The 21,171-nt window shown below is 44.4% G+C and overlaps 1 long non-coding RNA gene across 1 annotated transcript in view; it reads right to left on the bottom strand.

Annotated features, from left to right (window-relative positions):
• Positions 1–4,037: 4,037 nt before the first annotated feature.
• Positions 4,038–21,171, bottom strand: part of LOC140426944 (uncharacterized) — a 31,196-nt gene continuing 14,062 nt past the window's right edge. Inside the window, exon 2 of the long non-coding RNA XR_011948352.1 lies at positions 4,038–6,280. This is a non-coding gene — a long non-coding RNA (uncharacterized lncRNA). The remainder of the gene's footprint in view (positions 6,281–21,171) is intronic.

The raw sequence follows: 21,171 nt of genomic DNA, 5'->3' as shown, positions 1-21,171 counted from the left end.
ATGTTCATTGAGTGGTACCCCTTCCGGTTTGTGTACTGGGCATATAGGGCCTCCGTAATGCTGTGGATGCACCTGTGCGCCGAGGTCTGTGAGATCCCGTACAGGTTCCCACTTGGTGACTGGAAGGACCCCGTTCCATAGAAATTCAGGGTGACCGTCACGTTGATGGTTATTGGGGGGGCAGGTGTCCTCCCCCATACCCCTTCAGTACCAGGTGTGCCATCATCTGCTAGATGTGTTGCACTGTCTCTCTGCTCAGCCAGAGTCTCCAATGGCATGGATCGTCTGAGGATCCTGGGATTATATTCATTGGAGTTTAGGAGGTTGAGGGGAGATCTAATAGAAACTTACAAGATAATGAATGGCTTAGATAGGGTGGACGTAGGGAAGTTGTTTCCATTAGCAGGGGAGACTAGGACCCGGGGGCACAGCCTTAGAATAAAAGGGAGTCACTTTAGAACAGAGATGAGGAGAAATGTCTTCAGCCAGAGAGTGGTGGGTCTGTGGGATTCATTGCCACAGAAGGCGGTGGAGGCCAGGACGTTGAGTGTCTTTAAGACAGAAGTTGATAAATTCTTGATTTCTCGAGGAATTAAGGGCTATGGAGAGAGAGCGGGTAAATGGAGTTGAAATCAGCCATGATCGAATGGTGGAGTGGACTCAATGGGCCGAATGGCCTTACTTTCGCTCCTATGTCTTATGGTCTTATGATCTTATGTCTGGTCCGGCAGGTCCTTGAATGACAGGCACTGCCGGTACACACGAGGCCTTGTGCGGTGTCTCCTTGGCACTTTCTCCTCCTCGGCCTGTTGGGCGGCCGGCCCTCCAGCCTGTGCGGTTGCCACCTGCCCCTCTGCAGCCCGTTCTGCTGCTGGCCGCTCCGCTGCAGCTCCGCAGAACTGTGACCATTACCAGGGCCGCCACCATTGCTGGTTAAATGCCAAACGCCATTGTCTGCAGGGGATGAAATATGTTAGCATGTCGCATACCCCTGTGCCCAACTGGGTTCCATGGGCCACATGGTGGCCCCGGTTGACAGAGCAGGCTCCACCCCCGCATGTCCTGTCCCCACCCCCTCACCTCTACCCCATCGGTGCCCCCGGTCCTAATGCCCATCCCTGCTGCCAGGGGTACCATTGGCTGCCACTGTCCTCACCGGAGGCTGCCGTGGGTGTGGCCCTGGGTGGGCCCCCAATGAATGGCGGCCGGTTGGGCGGTGTGTTTGGGGCCAGGGGTGGGGAGTGTTATGGTGGGGAGGGGTGGGAGATGGGGGGGGGCGGTGGAGAGATGGGGTGTGGGGGTTGACACACCCATATGTCCAGTGTCACTCTGTAGTACCAGGGGCCGAGGCAGGTGGTCAGTGGGTGCACAGCAAGGTGGCCGCCATAATGGCAGTCGGTACCTGGGCACCACCCCAGCCCTGGGGGGGGGGGGGGGGCTCGCCAGGCTGCTCGGCCAATGTCCGGGCCGGCCGCCCGCAGTCACTCCACTCCGTGACCTACCTCCTCTCTCTTGCTCAGCAGCCAAGACGCCAGGTTTACAATTTTTAAAACCACAAGTGAACCACGCTGTCGGGAACTCAGTCCATCGGACGTGGTGAATCTCGGAGGCCCCAGAGAATAGGGTGTCAGGCCCGCTAAGATATGCCTACTGTACGTAAAGTGCGTGGCAAGCGACACATTTACGCCATTTTCAGGGTGCCAGAGCATCCCGATTTGGCGTCAAACTGGCACCTACCTATAATAGCTGAATAGTTTGCAGCATGTACAAGTTTAGAGATGTGGTTATGATGCTTGCAGCAATGCTAACTATTAAGGTCGAGATTAAGTTGTAAGTGCTACATTTGAGCTGTAATTGATAGAGATTGTTTGTAGGTGAGTGGTGGGGTTGTGGTACATTAAGTACTGTCTGAAGTTAGTGAAGTGGTCTGGCGGGATATAGTATCATGGTGGCACAGTGGTTAGCACTGCTGCCTCACAGCTCCAGCTTCCCGGCTGTGTGTGGAGTTTGCACTTTCTCCCCATGTCTGTCTGGGTTTCCTCCCACAGTCCAAGGATAGGCAGGTTAGTGAGATTGGCTATGCTAAATTGCCCTTAGTATGCCTAAAAAAAGATAGGTGGGGTTACAGGGAGAGCGTGGGGGTGGGTTTAGGTAGGGTGCTCTTTCCAAGGGCCGCTGCAGATATGATGGGCCGAATGGCCTCTGTCTACACTGTTGATTCTATGATTCACTGACCTTGGTCACTTTTATTCAGGACATTGACCTCCTTGCGATACTGTGTCTAGGTTCTCAAGGCTAGATCCCTGGGATTTACGAAGCATTGCTATCTGGTCTTGCTGCCTCCTTGAAGCTTGTCTTCAGGGCCTCCTGGCACTCATGGCATACCTCCTACTCTCCATTTCCTGTACCAAGGCCACCAGTGCAGTATCAGAAAATCCTGAAAGCCACTCACTGCCATTTTGTGTAATTCTTGTGACTTTACCAGGTCAAGAATATTCAAGAGGCGGCTAGATATAGCACTTGGGGAGAATGGGATCAAAGGCTATGGGGAGAAAGCAGGATTAGGCTATTGAGTTGGATGATCAACCAAGATCGTGATGAATGGCGGAGCAAGGTCGAAGGGCCAAAAGGCCTCCTCCTGCTCCTATCTCCTATGTATCTATGCAAGAACATTTTTACAATGACTTCCAGCACCTACTTCAGCCAAAACAACATACATGAACTGAACATATGCTGGTCTCATGATTTTGCACACACTACTCAGCCAAGCAGCCACTCAACAGCATGCTTTGTGCTGGTTACACACTTTCAAGCAATGGGTATGAATTAATTACACCTATTTTCAGGTTTATTGAAATTCATGTTTTGTGCTCAGGTTCAGAATGATCTCTATGCTAAATGGCCCCAATGTTATAAAGGTTATCCTCACTATTCAAAAAAAAGGAGAAATAACAGGGAATTAAAAGTTATTTAGCCTGCCATCGACAGTAGGGAAAATTGCTAGAATTGATGAAGGATGGGATATCAGGACAAGTGGAAAGTCATGACTGACAAAGGTCAATCCAGATTTACAAAAGGAGAATAGTGTTTGGTAAAACTGGGCAGCATGGTGGCACAATGGTTAGCATTGCTGCCTCACAGCACCAGGGACCCAGGTTAGATTGGGTCACTGTCTGTGTGGACTTTGTACATTCTCCCCATGTCTGCGCAGAGTTCCTCCGAATGCTCCAGTTTTCTCCCAAGTCCAAAGATGCAGGTTAGGTGGATTGGCTCAGCTAAATTGCCCCTTAAGTGGCTAAAGGTTAGGTGGGGTTACAGGGATGGGCTTGGGGGAGGGGGGGGGGGGTGCCTTGGTGAGGTACTCTTTCAGAGGGTTGGTGCAGACAAGATGGGCCGAATGGCCTCCTTCTGCACTGTAGGGATTCCATGATTTTGTGGCTGTGACCAGTAGCCTATGATGCAGTGTGCAATAAAAAACATTTAGGAAGGTGCCACGCAAGATATTATTGCACAAAATTAGTACTCCTAGGATTGGGGTGCAGCAGGACGGAGAATCCCTCCCAGGGAAAATGTTGGTTTCCCGAGGGACCTGGTTCCTCTACATATAAATCAAAGTTAGGTTCAGCAAGCAATTAAGAAGACAAATAGTATGTTTGTTCGTCTGCATCATAATGAGATTGGATTACTGGAGTGAAGATTTACCACTATTATATAGGGCCTTAGTAAAACCATAATTGGAAGTTCTGCATACTGTTCTGGTTTCCCACCCAAGGACATATTTGCCTTTGAGATATGTAACAAAAGTTCACTACTTAAATGTCTCCTCACAGGATAATCAGCTAGAGCAGCCCTGTTTTTTCCTACAGTTTAGAAGATTGGAAGATGATTTCATTGAAACAGATTTCTTATTATAATGATGCTGGACCAGATCCCAACAGTTGTTCAGATCGCAGACAGAAACCTCAATATTTTATGTAATTTGGAAAACTCAGGAAAATACACTTTGCTCCAGGAGTGATTCCACACACAAAAAGGGATATGGTATGTTAAAGCAAACTTTATTACCAACACAGTATTACTAACTTTATCATAAAGGCAACAGCTTACAATTACCAGTTAAACAAAGCTGAATAATGACAATGAAATACTAATTCCCAACTGCTATCTTTTATCTCCACTCAAGCAAACCCCATCTCAGTTCAAAATCCACCTTTAAATGTAGTTAACTAACCCAATAATACTTGATGTCTTGGATAAACTATTTTGAGAGAGTGATCCTCCAGGAAGCAGCTTGCTGATTCTTGCTTGCGTCAAACTACTGTTTCATCTGCCAGCCTTTTCGAAAACCAATGTTCTGTTCACAGGCAAAATCTTTTTAACGAAACTGCTTTGACAGAAGCAGCTAGTCTGTTCATAGACAGATCAAAACTAATTTTCTCCAGAAACTGGTCTGTTCAGACGGATCTAAACTCAATTTCAAAACTGAAAACTCAACACCCGACTGCTTCAGCCCCTGGCTCTTCTCATTAGCTACATCATTTTACTAAGCAAAACAAAATGTCTCTAATTATCTACTCCCGAGGAGCTCTCTTTATACAAGATTCCATCATCCCAACTTTTACAATGCTTTAATTGCACCTATGTCTTCAAAAAGCCTGCTGCCTTTCAAATCAGGATTTTTAAAAACATGACTGCAGCAGTCACATACTAACCCAGGCTTTAATCCTTACAGCACCAACTACATATATTACAATATATCTAAAATTTGTACATTCATCATACTTATGGAGCTTGATAGAGGTAGAAGCTGAGAGGATGGTACCCCTGTTTGGAACGAAGGCCAAAATGTTGTGCTCCCCCCACCAACCCCCGCAGATTCTGAGGTGGGGTAGGTTGTTTGGTAGGGGGGGGGGGGGGGGGGGTGGAGAGGAAGAGAGTGAGACTCTAAATTGAACAAAGTTCGATCTGGGGTGGGAAGGGGACGCCATCAGAAGCCCCCTTCCATTAGGGCCTGGTGACCCACAGATCTCCCACCCCTAACCCCGTTAGACCCCAATCTCCCCATCGTTTACCGTTTCTCCGATTTCCAGCACTTACTTCCAGGTAGCTCTTCAGTTGACTGCAGAACTGTTCCTGGTATGACTGGAGAGCTGCCGGTCAATATGATTGGCCAACTGCTCTCAATAGCGTGACTTCCGCCCAGTGATGGATGAAAGTCCCACCTTCTGCCAATCAATACCCGGAGAGCGTGAAATGGCATCGGGCCTGCTGGAGTCAGCAGGGATGCATTCCCTGTCGGCTCTTGGCCTCAGAGTTATGGTTTCAGAATTAGGGTCCCCCCCTCGAGGGTAATGGTCTCAGAATTAGGAATTGGTCATTTAGGACTGCAATGGGAAAATATTTCTTCATTCAAATGGTTGTGCATTATTGGAATTCTCTAACCTAAAAAGCGGTCAATCTTTTGAGTATATTCAAGATAGAGATTGCTAGATTTTTGGATATTTAGGGGATCAAAGCATATGACGATAGTGCTTAACAGTATTGAGAGGCATACCAAATGGTAGGAGAAGCTTGAAGAGCTGAATGGTCTACTCCTATTCCAATTTCCCAGGTTCTTCAACCTTCCGTGCTCATTCTGGAGTTGCTTAACTGGCAAAGGACATTCACAGCACTGATGCATAAATTCACTTTATTCAATAAGTAGTAATTGAAAAGTTCTCTTTAATATGGAATATACAGTTCCAAAAGTATAATAAACTAAAACAGCAATTTTTAACTTTACTTTCTCCATTTCTAGCAATTGAAGCTCTACAAGAAATATTAGGACTCATTTAACATAGTATAGTAGTCAGAAACAGAAGCGGAGTCGCACCTATTTTCATAAGTATCAAAGTGAATCCTTTGGAGCTTTTAGCTGGTTTAAAAAAGATTATCTGCATAAATTAAGATTTACTCTTTATCTGGGCAGACCATCAGAAGACATTACACCACACTGACAGAACTTGCCATCCAGTTATTTAATTATTAAGCTAGTGGCATTATGTGACCAACAAACAGAAATTTTTAACAGGCATCTTTTGAGAAAAAAAAATAGCAAGTTGTATTCGAGCTTCGATTTGAAGGTCGAGCAGCAAGGAAGTCTGGTACGTGGGGAATTTCCATGTAGTTGTGGGGCTTTAGGTCAACATATCCCAAAGGCAACAGCAGCAGAGGGCAGTCCAGCATGCTGTCAAGCATGTATCCCCAGTGTCATCCCTTCTGCGATCTTCTACAACGTAAACTGCAATGAGAAATAGTTTAGCAGATGAAAATAAAATGGATAGACTGACCCTTTTACCTTCTCAGCCAACACCATAAATGTGTAGCAACGTATGAGGTGGTGAATTTTAGGAATGAATAAAGAGGCCACCTACTCCTTGAAGAAAAAGGTCTGAATGGGGTAGAGGTACAAAGAGACCCAGGCATATAGTTATACAAAATCAGAAGTTACACTGTAGGCTAACAAAGCTATAGAGCATGCAAACAAAGCTCTAGGCTCATTCTTAGAGGAACATAAATACACCATGGATGTTAGAAATCACAAATAAAAACTGAAAATGCCATCAACTTGAAACATTAGCTCAGTTTCTCTGTCCGCATATGCTGCCTTACCTGAATATTTCTGTCATTTTTTTCTCTATTTCATTTCCGGAACAACTGAATTCAAAAACAGTGAAGTTATGTCGAAACGTATGAAATAACAACTTGCATTTATATGGCTTGGTTGGAGCAGAGTATTGTGCATTGATATTATAAGGCTGATCCCAGAAATGAAAAGTTACAGCTGTCAGGAAAGATTATAAACTCAAGCCAAAGCACTTAACGGGGGGGAGAAAAAGACAGATCTTTAAAATTATGAAGGGATTCAACAAGGCAAATGTAAAAATGTTTCCACATCCGGGGGAGTCGAAAACAAGGGGCCTTAAAAGCAAGGTAATTGCCAAAAAATCCAATTAAGGATTTCAGGAAAAACCTTCTTTACTCAAAAGCATGGTGAGAGAGGGGAATGCACTCTTCACATGGATTGATTGAAGTAAATAGATCTATCTATGGGACAGTTAGTACTCAAGGGGAAAAAGAATAAAGAGATCAATAGGATGAGTTGAAGTAAAGAGTGGGAGGCAGTTCATGTAAATGTTTTATATATGAACAATGACATAGACCAGTTGGGCCAAATGACCAGTTTCTGTGCTGCAAATTCAGTGTAACAGCCATGTTCAAATGAAATAATTTGCAGACTTCATTTACTAATTACATTTTGGTTCCCAATTTTGTGTTATTTAAGTGTTGGGGGAAATGGTGCTGCAGAGCAGCTATCAACCCTTTAGCAGGTATATGTGCTATTTTAAAGTCAGTAATCTCTCAGTCATTTGACTGGTTTGGTACATTGTAATAACGTTGGCGCAAGACTCTCAAGGATGCAACAGCAGCAACCAGGATGACTATAGTTCCAAACGAATGAAGTTTGCAAAATACACAAAAAGGTTTCATCCATGCACACCATGGGATATGCAAGCCTTGTGGAGTGTGCCAAATAGAACTGGAGCACAATAATGGCTTACACCAGTACAGAAATTAAGAAAAAGTGTTATTTCTCAATCAGAATTTTAACTGAGGCACCGTCCTCTTAGTCATGTGGACTTAAAATGGTCCCATACCGTTATAAGAAGAACAGATGAGGGCATACTTGTCAATATTTATCCCTCAACCCACCACCGTCAAGGCAGAGCAACTGATCATACGTCAAAATTAATGAATTGGTTGTAAAATGTGCTGGCATGCCCCGAGGATGCGAACGGCACAATATAGATGCAAGTTTTGCCTTGTCTGTTCAGACTGGTGGGATGAGGGATGTGATCAGCAATGACCTCAGGCTCATTGTTAAACTATGTACAAAGTCAGATGCAGTTGTAGGGGTGAATCTGAGAATTTGATCGGTTTGTCTTTTGTCATCCTGTACTACATTATAATGTATTTTCTGCTTTTATCTGCCTCACCCCTTTAACTTCTCTGTACCATTCTGCTTTATTTGTTTTTAAAATTTAACTTATTAATACAGTCACTTTAATGGGCAAAAACCGTATTTGCATCTTTTAAATTGCTAATACTTGAGATCACAAGAAGGTGCATCTTTTCCAATGGAATAAAATGGGAGATACTAGTGGATTCAAAACGAACATTAGTACAAGGAAATATATTCTTTTGATAGCAGTTTCTGAAGTTTATAGAGCACTCTCTAATCCCATTTCATTTAAATTAGGCTTTGACTCCACTTGTACAATGCCATGAACATCAAAAAATAAACTTTACAAGGGCAGCATGGTGGCATAATGGGTTAGCCCTGCTGCCTCACGGCGCCAAGGTCCCAGGTTCGATCCCAGCTCTGGGTCACTGTCCGTGCGGAGTTTGCACATTCTCCCCGTGTTTGCATGGGTTTCGCCCCCCACAACACAAAGATGTGCAAGGTAGGTGGATTGAACACACTGAATTGCCCCTTAAATTGGAAAAAAATTGATTGGGTACACTAAATTTATAAAAAAATAAATTTTATAATAAAGGTATACACACATTAATCTTGACTTTGGTAGAGTGAAACAATGCCAAAAATTCAAGACAGCAAAAATATGGTTAACTACGAGGACAAGTGGTGTCAGGCAAAAACAAAATCTATAGGTTAGTAGATTGGACAGATGCACATCAGTTGAATTTAATAAGAAAAGCCTCAAAGAGGGGAAATATTTTGGGAGGAAGGAGAAGAGGATATATACCCCCCACCAGCGCAGCAACCAAGACTGGAGTTCAGATGCATAATAAGAGCTATGTGAAAAGAAAGGAAACGTGGGACGTGGGTTTTATTAAATAGGCTTGTTCTGTATAATAGTGAAGAGGTAACGGTGAACTTTAAATCATTGTTAAGCAGAGTTGCAAACTGGTATTAATTTAGGGGCTTTTCTAAAGATATCAAAGCCCAGGGATAGAGTGCAGAGCGATTTGGTTAATAGGAATATCAGGTTTTTGTTATGAGAAGCAGCTAGGGAAACCATTGATTTCTTCATTAAATCTAAAGGTGGTCATCAGAGATCGGATAGAGATGCTCAAAATTGAGGGAATGGTGAGGAGACCAATAAAAAATAATATTTCCAGCCAGGGAGCAAGGAAATTTACTTCTCTGTCAAAAGTTATTTGAAAAAAGTTAAAACTTACGAGGAGGGGGAGGGGAACACTGAAAAGGTACTAAATGGACAACTCGGTCAGAGGTCACTGGGTGGTTCCAAAGACTCTGGCTGAGCTATGAGATTTTATGATTTTACCCATAATTACTTATATTCCTTCTGGATTATTTTTGAACATGCAGAACACGAGTTTTATAGATGCTTAATATCGTGGGCAGCACGGTAGCATTGTAGATAGCACAATTGCTTCACAGCTCCAGGGTCCCAGGTTCGATTCCGGCTTGGGTCACTGTCTGTGCACATCCTCCCAGTGTGTGCGTGGGTTTCCTCCGGGTGCTCCGGTTTCCTCCCACAGTCTAAAGATGTGCAGGTTAGGTGGATTGGTCGTGATAAATTGCCCTTAGTGTCCAAAATTGCCCTTGGTGTTGGGTGGGGTTACTGGGTTATGTGGATAGGGTGGAGGTTTCCACCGTGGGTAGGGTGCTCTTTCCAAGAGCCGGTGCAGACTCTATGGGCGGAATGGCCTCCTTCTGCACTGTAAATTCTATGATTAATCAGTTATTTTAAAATGTGAAAAATAGCTACAATGTGCTCCCATGCTTTGATTAACATTAATTGCAATTTTAAAGACAAATTGTAGTGACTGCTGCAAATTCTCGCTAGTCGCTTTCTCCCAGTCTCTGAAGAAATCCTTTCAGAAAGCCAGTGTGGCTTCCGACCAAACTGTGGAACAATGGACATGATTTTCACTGCTCGACAACTTCCAAGAGAAATGCCAGGAGTAACATCAACCACTCCACATGGCCTTTATCGATCTGACCAAGGCTTTTGACTCAGTCAGTCGGGAAGTGCTATGGAAGACCCCGTCAAAGGCTGGCTGTCCAGAGATTCATCAACTTCCTCCAACTCCTCCACCATAATATGTCAGTGACAGTCCTGACTGATGGAAATAAGACAGCAACCTCCCCGATTAAGACTGGAGTTAAGCAGGGATGTGTCATCGCCTCCACCCTTTTCACCATCTTCATCGCCACCATCCTTTTGTCAAGAACAAGTTTCAAAGTAGAGTGGACATCGTCTACAGGATGGACAGAAAAGCTTCAGCCTCAACTTGTTAAAATCCAAGAAGAAAACGGCACCAACATCACTAGTGGGTCCTTGAAAAGGGCCAAGAGCATTGAGGCCAAGATAATCCAAAACCAACTCTGCTGTGCTGGCCACGTTCTTAGGATACCAGAGTCCCGACTGCCAATGCAAAGCATCTTCGCCCAGCTCAAGGAAGGTTCCTGAACAAGAGGAGGACAAAGGAGGTGCTTCAGAGATACCCTGAAGGCTTACCTCAAGAAATGTAATATAGCTGTCAGTGCATGGGAGACCCTTGCTCAGAGGAACCTCCTGATTGAAAGGACATAAATTCTTCCAGAACATTGGACGGCAAGAGGAAGTCAGGGAAGCACGGTAGCACTGTTGCTTCGCAGTGGCAGAGTCCAAGGTTCGATTCCCTGCTTGGGTCACTGTCTGTGCGGAGTCTGCACATCCTCCCCGTGTGTGCGTGGGTTTCCTCCGGGTGCTCCGGTTTCCTCCCACAGTCCAAAGATGTGCAGGTTAGGTATCTGCGGGGGTTTCCTCCCACAAAGCCCTGAAAGACATGCTGTTAGGTAATTTGGACATTCTGAATTGAAATTAAATGAAATGAAAATCGCTTATTGTCACGAGTAGGCTTCAACAAAGTTACCGTGCAAAGCCCCTCGTCACCACATTCCGGTGCCTGTTCGGGGAGGCTGGTACGGGAATTGAACCGTGCTGCTGGCCTGCCTTGGTCTGCTTTAAAAGCCAGCGATTTAGCCCAGTGAGCTAATTCTCTCTCCCTGTACCCGAACAGGCGACTAGGGGCTTTTCACAGAAACATCATTGCAGTGTCAATGTAAGCCTACTTGTGATAATAAAGATTATTATTATAAGTCCAGAAAAGGAGCCGGAGAAAGGAATACCACCGATCGAGTCCAATGACCAATCCCAGCTCCCAGAAACACCTGCCAAGCATGCGTTTGGAGATGTGTCTCTAGGACCATGCTCATCATCCACGCAAGGATCCACAGACCAGTGACACGGAGTTTCTTAGATGGACAATCATAAGAATGTGATCGTCGAAGAAGAGGATTTTATGATTCTACTGATAAATTAGGTTTCTTATATTCCTTCTGGGTTATTTTTGAACATACAGACCATGAGTTTTAGAGATGCTTATTCAGTCTTTTTTTTTTTTTTTAAAGTGAAAAGTAGCTGCAGTCTGCTCCTGTTTTGATTAACATTAGTTGTAATTTTAAGACAAAACTGTAGTCAATTTGAATTTATTACATTGTAAAATGCTGGCTCGAAGGTAAGAACGTGACTAATATCTGGACTAAAAGGGAGTCAAAGCTCAAAGTTTCTGTTCTTTGGACCCAAAAGATTAGATTAGTTTCATAGCTCTTTCTAATTTATTTGTTTTACATGCATACAATCTATACTTTGGTATAATACAGCACTATTCATTTAAACATTGCATCATATTTGGTGAAATAATGTGAAGTTATGTGAAGTGACACCTACAATTACTTGGTAAAATATATTACTCTGGATGAAATTTCATTTATGTTTCTCCAGAAAAGGCAGAATTTATGTTCGGAAGAAGGAGATGTAGTAAACAAAGACAATGAATAGAATCTCAAGCACAGTTAATTTTAAAAAAGACAAGCGTAGAAAAAAAAATCAGCAGGTCTGGCAGCATCGGGGGAGCAAGGAACCACGTTGACTTCAATATTCCTCTTCTTTGGAACTGAAGAGAGGTAGAAAAGCAATTTGTTTTAGGCCCGTTAAAAAAGGAGATTAGGGTCAGGGATACGTTAGAGGGAGCCAGTTTGTATCTTGTTTTCATGTGTTTGCTTCTGACAGAATTCCAATATATTCTTCCATTAACACTTACGCCGGACCAACGTCTTGTTGCTTTACTGTAACCATTACCACTGCATTTGCCTTTTGTTCCATGACATCTTTGTCCTTTAATGTCTCCTGCCCTCTAACTTATTCATGACCTTCCCTTTTGTTGTACTCACCCCCACCACCCTCCACAAATCAACAGCATAAAACCCATCACATCTCTTCCAGAGAAGAGTCATATGGACTCGAAACGTTAACTAAGTTTCCCTCTCCACAGATGCTGCCAGACCGGTTTAGTTTTTCCAATCACTTCCTGTTTTTATTTCAAATTTCCAGCATCTACAGTATTTTGTTTTTATATTATTCGGGTTTAGTGCAACTTGACAAGGACTTTTGTCAAACAAGTGTTCCTAATTTGTCCGAAAACTGGCAAATAATGATAAACTGGAGTAATGACATGTTGTATTCTCTATTCTGCTTTACCTGGGTGGCTCGGATGCGTAGTGTTGAATAAAGAACACAAAGCTTTGTTAACAAACAAAACATATCACACTACTAATTATGATTTGTTCACATTCTTAAAGTGGAAGGTTATTGTATAAAACCATGCTATTTCTGGGCAGTACGGTGGCGCTGTGGTTAGCACTTCTGCCTCACGGCGCCGAGGTCCCAGGTTCGATCCCGCTCTCAGTCACTGTCCGTGTGGAGTTTGCACATTCTCCCTGTGTTTGCGTGGGTTTCACCCCCACAACCCAAATGATGTGCAGGGTAGGTGGATTGGCCACGCTAAATTGCCCCTTAATTGGAAAAAATGAATTGGGTACTCTAAATTTTAAAAAAATCATGCTATTTCTAACTTACAGAGCTCTCAAGTATACAACTGTTCTGTGCCTGCCTATTTTATCCAGCTCACTCTTAACTTCTAAATCATTTTCTAATCTAATCCCAGATTCCCCTAATCACATGATATTTATATGACCGTTCTGTGGGTCCCTCTAGTAGTAAGAATCATAATGAATTTGTTAACTCTTTACATTCCAGTCAATATACATATCATTAGGGGCTGGTTTAGCACAGGGCTAAATCGCTGGCTTTGAAAGCAGTCCAAGGCAGGCCAGCAGCACGGTTCAATTCCCATACCAGCTTCTCCGAACAGGCGCCGGAATGTGGTGACTCGGGGCTTTTCACAGCAACTTCATTTGAAACCTACTTGTGACAATAAGCGATTTTCATTTCATTTCATTACATGACAGTTGCAAATTCCAATTCTACTCACTGGCTACCGACTTTTCATTCCACAAATATAAGGATTTTCTCATTTTCATTCTAATTTATCCTGCTGATTCTTTTGCACATTCTCCCAGTGCCTGCGCGAGTTTTCTCCAGGTTCTCCGGTTTCCTCCTACGGTCTAATGATGTGCTGGATAGGTAGATTAGTCATGCTAATATTGCCCCCCAAAATAGTTAGGTGGGGTTACAGGATAGGAGCGGGCGATTGGGCCTAAGTACGGTGCTCTATCGGAGCAAGGGCTGGTGTAGAATCGGTGGGCCGAATGGCCTCTTTCTGCACGGTAGGGATTCTATTCTAAAGCCTTCAAATTTACACAAAAACTTACATTGAGCATTAAATGAAATCAAAATTTTGCATTCTAAAATAATTCTCCAAGCTGATATCCACATCTCAATCTCTGCTTTCACTTGTTAAGAATACAAACACCACATGGTCCATTTAATGTTGCTTCAGAGATATTCACAACCTCCTTTTCAGTACTCTATACTTCAGGTGGACTTGGCTATATTAAATGTGATTATTAGACAGAAATGGCAAAATAAAAATAAATCTGCTAGTGTTGATGGTTTTTGGAATCAGTTTTTATTTAAAACCCTTAAATCCATTTTTAATGTAGGATTTGACCTTCAAATTGAAGGCTCGTCAGTTCTAAAACAGTTTGAAAACAGGACAATAATTTGTACGATAATGACATCTATTCTAGCTATTGATCAACATATGCAAAGATCTGTGCTTAATACAAAGGCAGAGAAACAATCAGTTGCTGGTGATATGATTTTATCTCACCGATGAAGTAATTGTTTGGTGGAATGACGACGAAGCATGAACATTAGGGAGGGAGGATGCAAAAGTTTCTGCAAGTAAGAGAAACTAGTGAATCCCTTCCAACACTTGAAGCAGGTGAATGGCTTCTCCCCAGCGTGATTGAATACGGTCTACAGGGGTTCATAGGATAATCAATGAGTCTGTGTATTTGGATTTTTGTACACCAAATATATTTTTCTCATTTACGAATGGTGAACTTCGATTTTGAACAGAAAACGGAGAGAAAGAAAACAAATTGTAAGTAGTTAAAAAACAAATCCCAATTAAGGGGCAATTTAGCGTGGCCAATCCACCTACCCTCCACATCTTTTGGTTGTGGGGGTGAATGCGCAAACTCCACACGGACAGTGACCCGGGACCGATCGAACCCGGGTCCTCGGCGCCGTGAGGCAGCAGTGTGAAACACTGTGCCACCTTAATTGTAAGTAGTTTTGATGGAAAGGCAGTGATTGTTGTTCGAATTGGACAAGGATATATTTCGAAAGAGAAAGCAATGCCAGAAGAACAAATGTAACATTTTATGAAGGCATTGTTTGCAAAGGACGAAATATAAATTAAAAATTGACAACAATTTGGTATTACCAATTGCCTTAGATGGGGCACATTTTCAATATTTGAAGGATGGAAGTAGCTATTTAGAAGAAAATGCCTCAAGTGGTGGCAGGGCCTGGTGGCTGACCAGGAGTGAAGTTATCACAACACAATATATTCACCATGAATAATTTACAAAGCAGCCTCAAACTTTAATCCCTTTCCCAAGTGAATTATTAATCCTATATATAAATTGGGAATGTTAAAATGTGTTATTATAGTCTTATTTGACATTTTGCCCAAGGTTCCCTTTGCCTTGCCCCAACACAACCCCCCCCCCCCCCCCCCCACACGTGGCCATCTGTCCCTTGTTCAGTTTTGCTTTCACTGAGCACGGACCTTTGTTCTCCTAATAACACATTCCACTATTTTTACCTTTGTGTCATTATTAGCACTCTTCAATGCTCAATGGCACCATTAACATGTGTCCATGACATCTCCACACATGCTGCCAGACCTGCTGGGTTTATCCAGCATTTTCTGTTTTTATTTAGTAAGAAGCTAAGTTAGATTAATGATGCACTGGAAGGGAAATACAATATTTATACTACACCTAATGTCTGTGCACGGGAATTAGATATATACTTGAAAAGGAAATATTTGACACTGTTACTGGGGAAAGAGTGAATAGATCTTTCAAAGACTGGACACAGGCACAATAGGCTAAACAGCCTCATGTGCTATGACTCCACATCCTGACTGAAATTAATTTGAGTAATACTTCTAATAGTAATGAGAAGCAAACAGAATTCACTGTTAAAGAAACATTAAACAGAACACTTAGAAGAGTGCAAAAACCTTGTACACCGACCAAAACACAAAAGTATTAAAAAATTAAACCATTGCCTATGTCCTTACTCATAATTTCACAGGTTTTCAAAACCATGAAGTCAGATACGTTTATGGACATTTAAAAAATATATTTTTATTCAAACTAGGACACACATAAACATGAGCACAATCATTCAAAAACACAACATGCTCCCCACAGTTTGACATTTTATCCCCTTAACAACCCCCTCCCAGCTGACAATGAACAGCTCCTCAAATAGGGACAAGAATAACCTCCATCTTGCCCAGAAACACCCCCCCCCCCCGGAGCCACAAAAGACAACATTAATCTTTTCCAGCTTAAGGAATTCTGCTACATCCTCCAGCCTCGCCGAGACGCACTGTGGCTCTACCGATCTCCACTCAGTAGAATTCGCCGCCGGGCGAGGAGTGTCAAAAGCCACTCCATCAGCCCCCTTCCGCTCCAACAGCTCCGACACCCCAAAGATCAGCACCAGCGGTCCCAGCGACATCTCCACCCCCACAATTTTCAATAATGTTTCAAATATCAGCCCCAGAACCCCACAAATCGTGGGCATGACCAAAACATGTGGGTATGATTTGCCAGCCCCTCTCCACATCTCTTGCAGTTATCCACCATCTCTGCAAAGAACCCAGTCATCCACACCCTCGTCGTATGGGCCCTATGCATCACTTTGAACTGTACCAAGCTCATCCTGGCACAGGACGATGTTGCTTTTACATGGTGCATAATCTCACTCCACACTCCCCTTCCCAACTCCTCCTCCCACTTCTGCTTTACCTCCTCGATTGGTGCTTTCCCTGAGCCCAGCAGCCACCCATAGAGGTCTTCGATCTGCCCATCCCCCAGCTCATCTAGCGAAACCAACCTGTCCGGAGTGTGCTCTAACAAGAAGGGAGGTGCCCTCGGTTGCAACTGTGTACATCTGAACTCTTTCTATCCCCACCTACCGCCCAACCTCAGCAACTCATTTCTCCTGCAACAGCCCCAAGCTTGCAAACCTTCCTTCCACAAACAAATTCCTCATCCGTTCCGCTCCACCCCTTCCCTATGCCACGGTCTATATGTCACATCCATCCCTCTGGGGTGAACCGGTGATTCTCAGATAGGAGCCAGCACCGACATACCTCCCATGCTAAAATACCACCTCAACTGGTTCCAGACCTTTGGGGATGAAGCCACCACCAGACTCACCGTATATCTCCCTGGGGCAAACGGAAGCAAGGCCGTAGCCAAAGCCTTTAGACTTACCCTCTCACACGATGCCTCACCTGCCTAGTCTTCACCCCACCACTGCCGGATCTTCTCCACATTCGCCACCAAGTAATAACACAACCGATTCGGGAGCGATAGCCCCCCACCTCCTTTGTAAAAACAGCCACCGAACCAGTCCATGCAAAAACCAAGATGAACCTGTCCACTGTACCAAAGAACCCCTTTGGCAGGAACATTGGGAAGAACTGAAACACAGACAGAAATCTCAGCAGGACGATCATCTTATCCATCTGCACCCACCCTGCTCATGAAAGTGAGAGGGCATTCCACCTCTTCAGATCCCCTTTCACCCCCTCCACCAAGCCAGCCAGATTCTATTTATACATAGTAGCCAGATCATGAACCACCTGAAAATCTAAATACCTGAACTTACTCCTAGTCAGCTTAAACAGCAGGGCACTCAGATCTGCCCCTCTCTCTAGGGCATTCACCAGAAACACTTCACCTTTGGTCACATTCAATTTATAGCCCAAAAAAGCTCCAAATGTTTCCAAACAGCCCCCATAATTCTATTGATACATTCCAACAGATTGGAAATATACAGCAACAAGTAATTTCCATACAACGAGACACTCATGCTCCCTGCCTCCCCTTATAATACCCAAGTACTTCCCTGACGCCTGGAGTGCAATAGCCAAAGGCTCAATATCCAGTGCGAAGAGAAGTGGGGATAATGAGCACCCCGATATAGCCAGAAATCTCCCGAGCTAATTGAATTTGTCCTCATTAGTTCTGGGGCCGCATATAACTTCTCGCCCAAAATAAATGTGGGCCTACACCTGAACCTCCCCAAAACCTCGAACAAATACCTCCATTCTACCCGAACAAATGCCTTCTCCTCAGCCATAGCCACAGAATTGCCCACCACAGAAAAATCTATATGGGAGTACACACGATGCACATGCGAGAAGTAGGAAGGATCCACCCCATCCCCCCCAATCTGGAGCATAAGCACCCCTAGTTCCTTTGCCATTCCCGACCTAACTAGTGTCCTTGGGCTTGATTAGTCCAACTGAGGATCCAACACAGTTAAACACCCCCCACCAATTTATGCTGCCATCATTCACTTAACAGTTTCCCCGTTGTCTCAATTAGGTGTATAAACATTTACCAGCACTACCGGAGCCCCCTCCGAAACCCCACTGACCATTACAAAAACCGAACCCCCTACATCCCGCACCGCCCCAGCCGTCAGAAATGTCACTCACTTACTAAATAGAATAGCAACCCCTCTCAACTTGGAATTAAATGCCGAATGGAAAGTCTGACCCACCCACCCCTTTCAAACCTCACTTGATCCATAATCTGCAAGTGTATCTCCTGAAGAAATACCACCTCCGCCTTCAAACTTTTCAAATGTACAAATACCCTAGAACACTTCAACGGCCCATTCAACCCCTGCACATTCTAAGTCACTATCCTCACCCACCCACCCACCCTCCCTCAATTTGAATCCACCATCCCAATACATCACAAAACCGTCTCTGCCCAATTTTCCTTTGTCCAAGCCAACTCAAAATGGCGATCAGCTCCCCTCTACCCTGCCATCACCCAATAAACTATCTGCCACAACTGCTTCACCAGAATCCTCCCCCTGACCAATCTCACCGCACCCACGAGGGTGGCTCTGACGCAGCCCTCTCCCCCACACGTCATGGTGGCACAGTGGTTAGCACTGCTGCCTCACAGTTCCAGGGTCCTGGGTTCAATTCCGGCCTCGGGTGACTGCCTGTGTGGAGTTTACACTTTCTCCCAGTGTCTGCGTGGGTTTCCTCCTGCGCTCTGATTTCCTCCCACAGTCCAAAGATGTGCAGGCTAGGTGGATTAGGAAAATTGCCCCTTTGTGTCCAAAGGTTAGGTGGGGTTGTTGGGTTACGGGGATGGGTGGAGGCGTCGGCTTATGTAAGGTGCTCTTTCCAAGTGCTGGTGCAGACTTGATGGGCCGAATGACCTCCTTCTGCATTGTAAATTCTTTGATTTTTTGATTGCTTCTGTCAGTAGCATACTTGCTAGCGTGGCAACTCCCATCTGAAGCCCAAAACAAAGGGCACCACCCATATCATCCAAACTGCCCCTCCCTTCACAATGCCTACCCAACTCCAACCTTTGGAAGGGCCCCAGCACTGACTCACGCCCCCCCCCCCCCCCCACCACCACCTACACCCTCCCCCAACCAACAGGAAACACACACCCAGGGCACCAACTGCCCCCCCCCCCCCCCCCCCACTCAACTGTTGTAAAATACCAACAAGACTAACAGGTGAAAATAAAAAACATTAGTAAACATTATACAACCATTTCAAAACAAACCCAAAACATCAAGAGCATTCCCCCAATAAATCCTCCTCTAAACCATGCACTTTAATAAGGCTGTGACTCTCTTCAGGCAACGTAACATTGTACTCCTTCCCCTTAAAAGTCACCCAAACTTTGGCCGGGTACAGCACGCCGAAGCAGACTTTATTTCGATAGAGTACTGCCCTGGCCCGATTAAAGCCGGCCCACTACTTGGCTAGGTCGGCACCAATGTCCTGGCACATTTGGATATGATGGCCCTTCCATGTACAGTCTCTCTCCATCCTCGCTCACCTCAAGATCTGCTTCTTCACCTGGAATCAGTGAATTCTCACCATCACCGCCCTCGGTGGCTCTCCAGTTCTCAGCCTTTGCCTTAACGATCAATACACCTAATCTACTGCCGAGGCCTCCTCACTGACCCCCTCATCCACCAGCTTCACCAACATTTTCGAAACGTAGACCGTGGCACTCGTTCCCTCCACCTTCTCTGGCTCTACAATGCGTAGATTCTGCCGCCTGGACCGTTTCTCCTGGTTGTCCACCTTTATTTTAAGCTCCCTGCAGACCACACCCAGAATCGCCACTTCTGCCATGGCAGTGCAAAGAGGGGCAAGTGCTCCCATCAAATTGCCTTTGACCAATTGTTCTGCATCTCTAGCCAATGCTGCTGAAGTTTTCCTTTAATCAACCCCACCAATTGCTCCACTGGCAATGGGGTGGATGACGACGATGCACCGCCATGCCTTCTGCAACTGCACAGCGCAGACCCTCCACCTTCAACACCATCACCTTATTTGACTTCTATTGGGTGCAGTAACCCAACGACATTGCACCTCGGAGCGTATTCAATTCCCACCACTTATTCCACACACTTTCCAATCCAAGAGCCTATTAATTGGGCAGGAAGGGCTAAAACCAAATCTCCAGGCAGGAGCTACTTTGTGTGTGATCGATTATACATGACCTCCACCGGAAGTCCTTTATCAACATATTGTCTCATGAATTCTGTATTCTATGTTTTCCGATATTTGTTGACTTACTACTGCTGCTGCAGTTGCAGACATAACCTTTTGGAAGTTCGGAAAGGAGCTCTCCATTATTATAAATATTTGCAAGGGTTTCCTTGCAAATTGATAGGATCAATGCAAATGTGGTAAACAGGCTTTCAGTTAAATATTTCAATGGATGACTATTTATTTTTGATGAAACAAAGCAGTGTAGAACTACATGCCTGTGAGATCAGGTAGCAGAAGAATCCACAATACATTTTGCCGTTTGGTGGCAAAGTGCCAAATTTATCCATGTGGGTTTCAAATAACCTGCACACTCAATGCAAAACAAGCTGCTTTTCATATTAAACAGAAAAAGCAAATTTTAAAAAGTTAACAGTAGAAGTAGCGGGATCAGTAACACCATACTTTGCATCAGTCTTCACAGTGGAAGACAGAAATAACATGCCAGTCTTCATAGTAGAAGACACAAATAACATTCCAGCAATACTAAATAATAAAGGGGCAGAAGGAGGGAGGAAATAAATACAATAACTGTTGTGTTATGTACTCTGGGATAACACAGGCTGCAACTCGATGCAGCTTTGACCAAAAGATACTCCAGACGTTGAAGTAAGTTCAATGTGATTTATTGAACCATTAGCACAGTTCTCCATGAGTTCGACTCTCCTGCTAATCTTGCTATAGTAACTCGGTCTAACCAACCAGTCAGATCTGCCCTACTCTAAGTGTTGCCTGTGGAAAGAGACAGAGCATGTGTGCCCTGTCCTTATATATGGGTTGTGTAATGCCCCCTTGTGGTAGTGTCACCTCTGGGTGTCTTGACTGCCCATTGGTCGTGTCCTAGTCTATGTGTTCATTAGCTGTATGTCTGGATGTCATGAAGTCTCTGGTGCTCCCTCTAGTGTTTACTTAGTTGTAGTGTATTTACATAAA

This window comes from Scyliorhinus torazame, chromosome 7, assembly GCF_047496885.1.
Source record: "Scyliorhinus torazame isolate Kashiwa2021f chromosome 7, sScyTor2.1, whole genome shotgun sequence".
NCBI lineage: Eukaryota > Metazoa > Chordata > Chondrichthyes > Carcharhiniformes > Scyliorhinidae > Scyliorhinus > Scyliorhinus torazame.
Note: the sequence above shows the minus strand (reverse complement) of the source record. Positions and strands in the feature narration are given on the sequence as shown.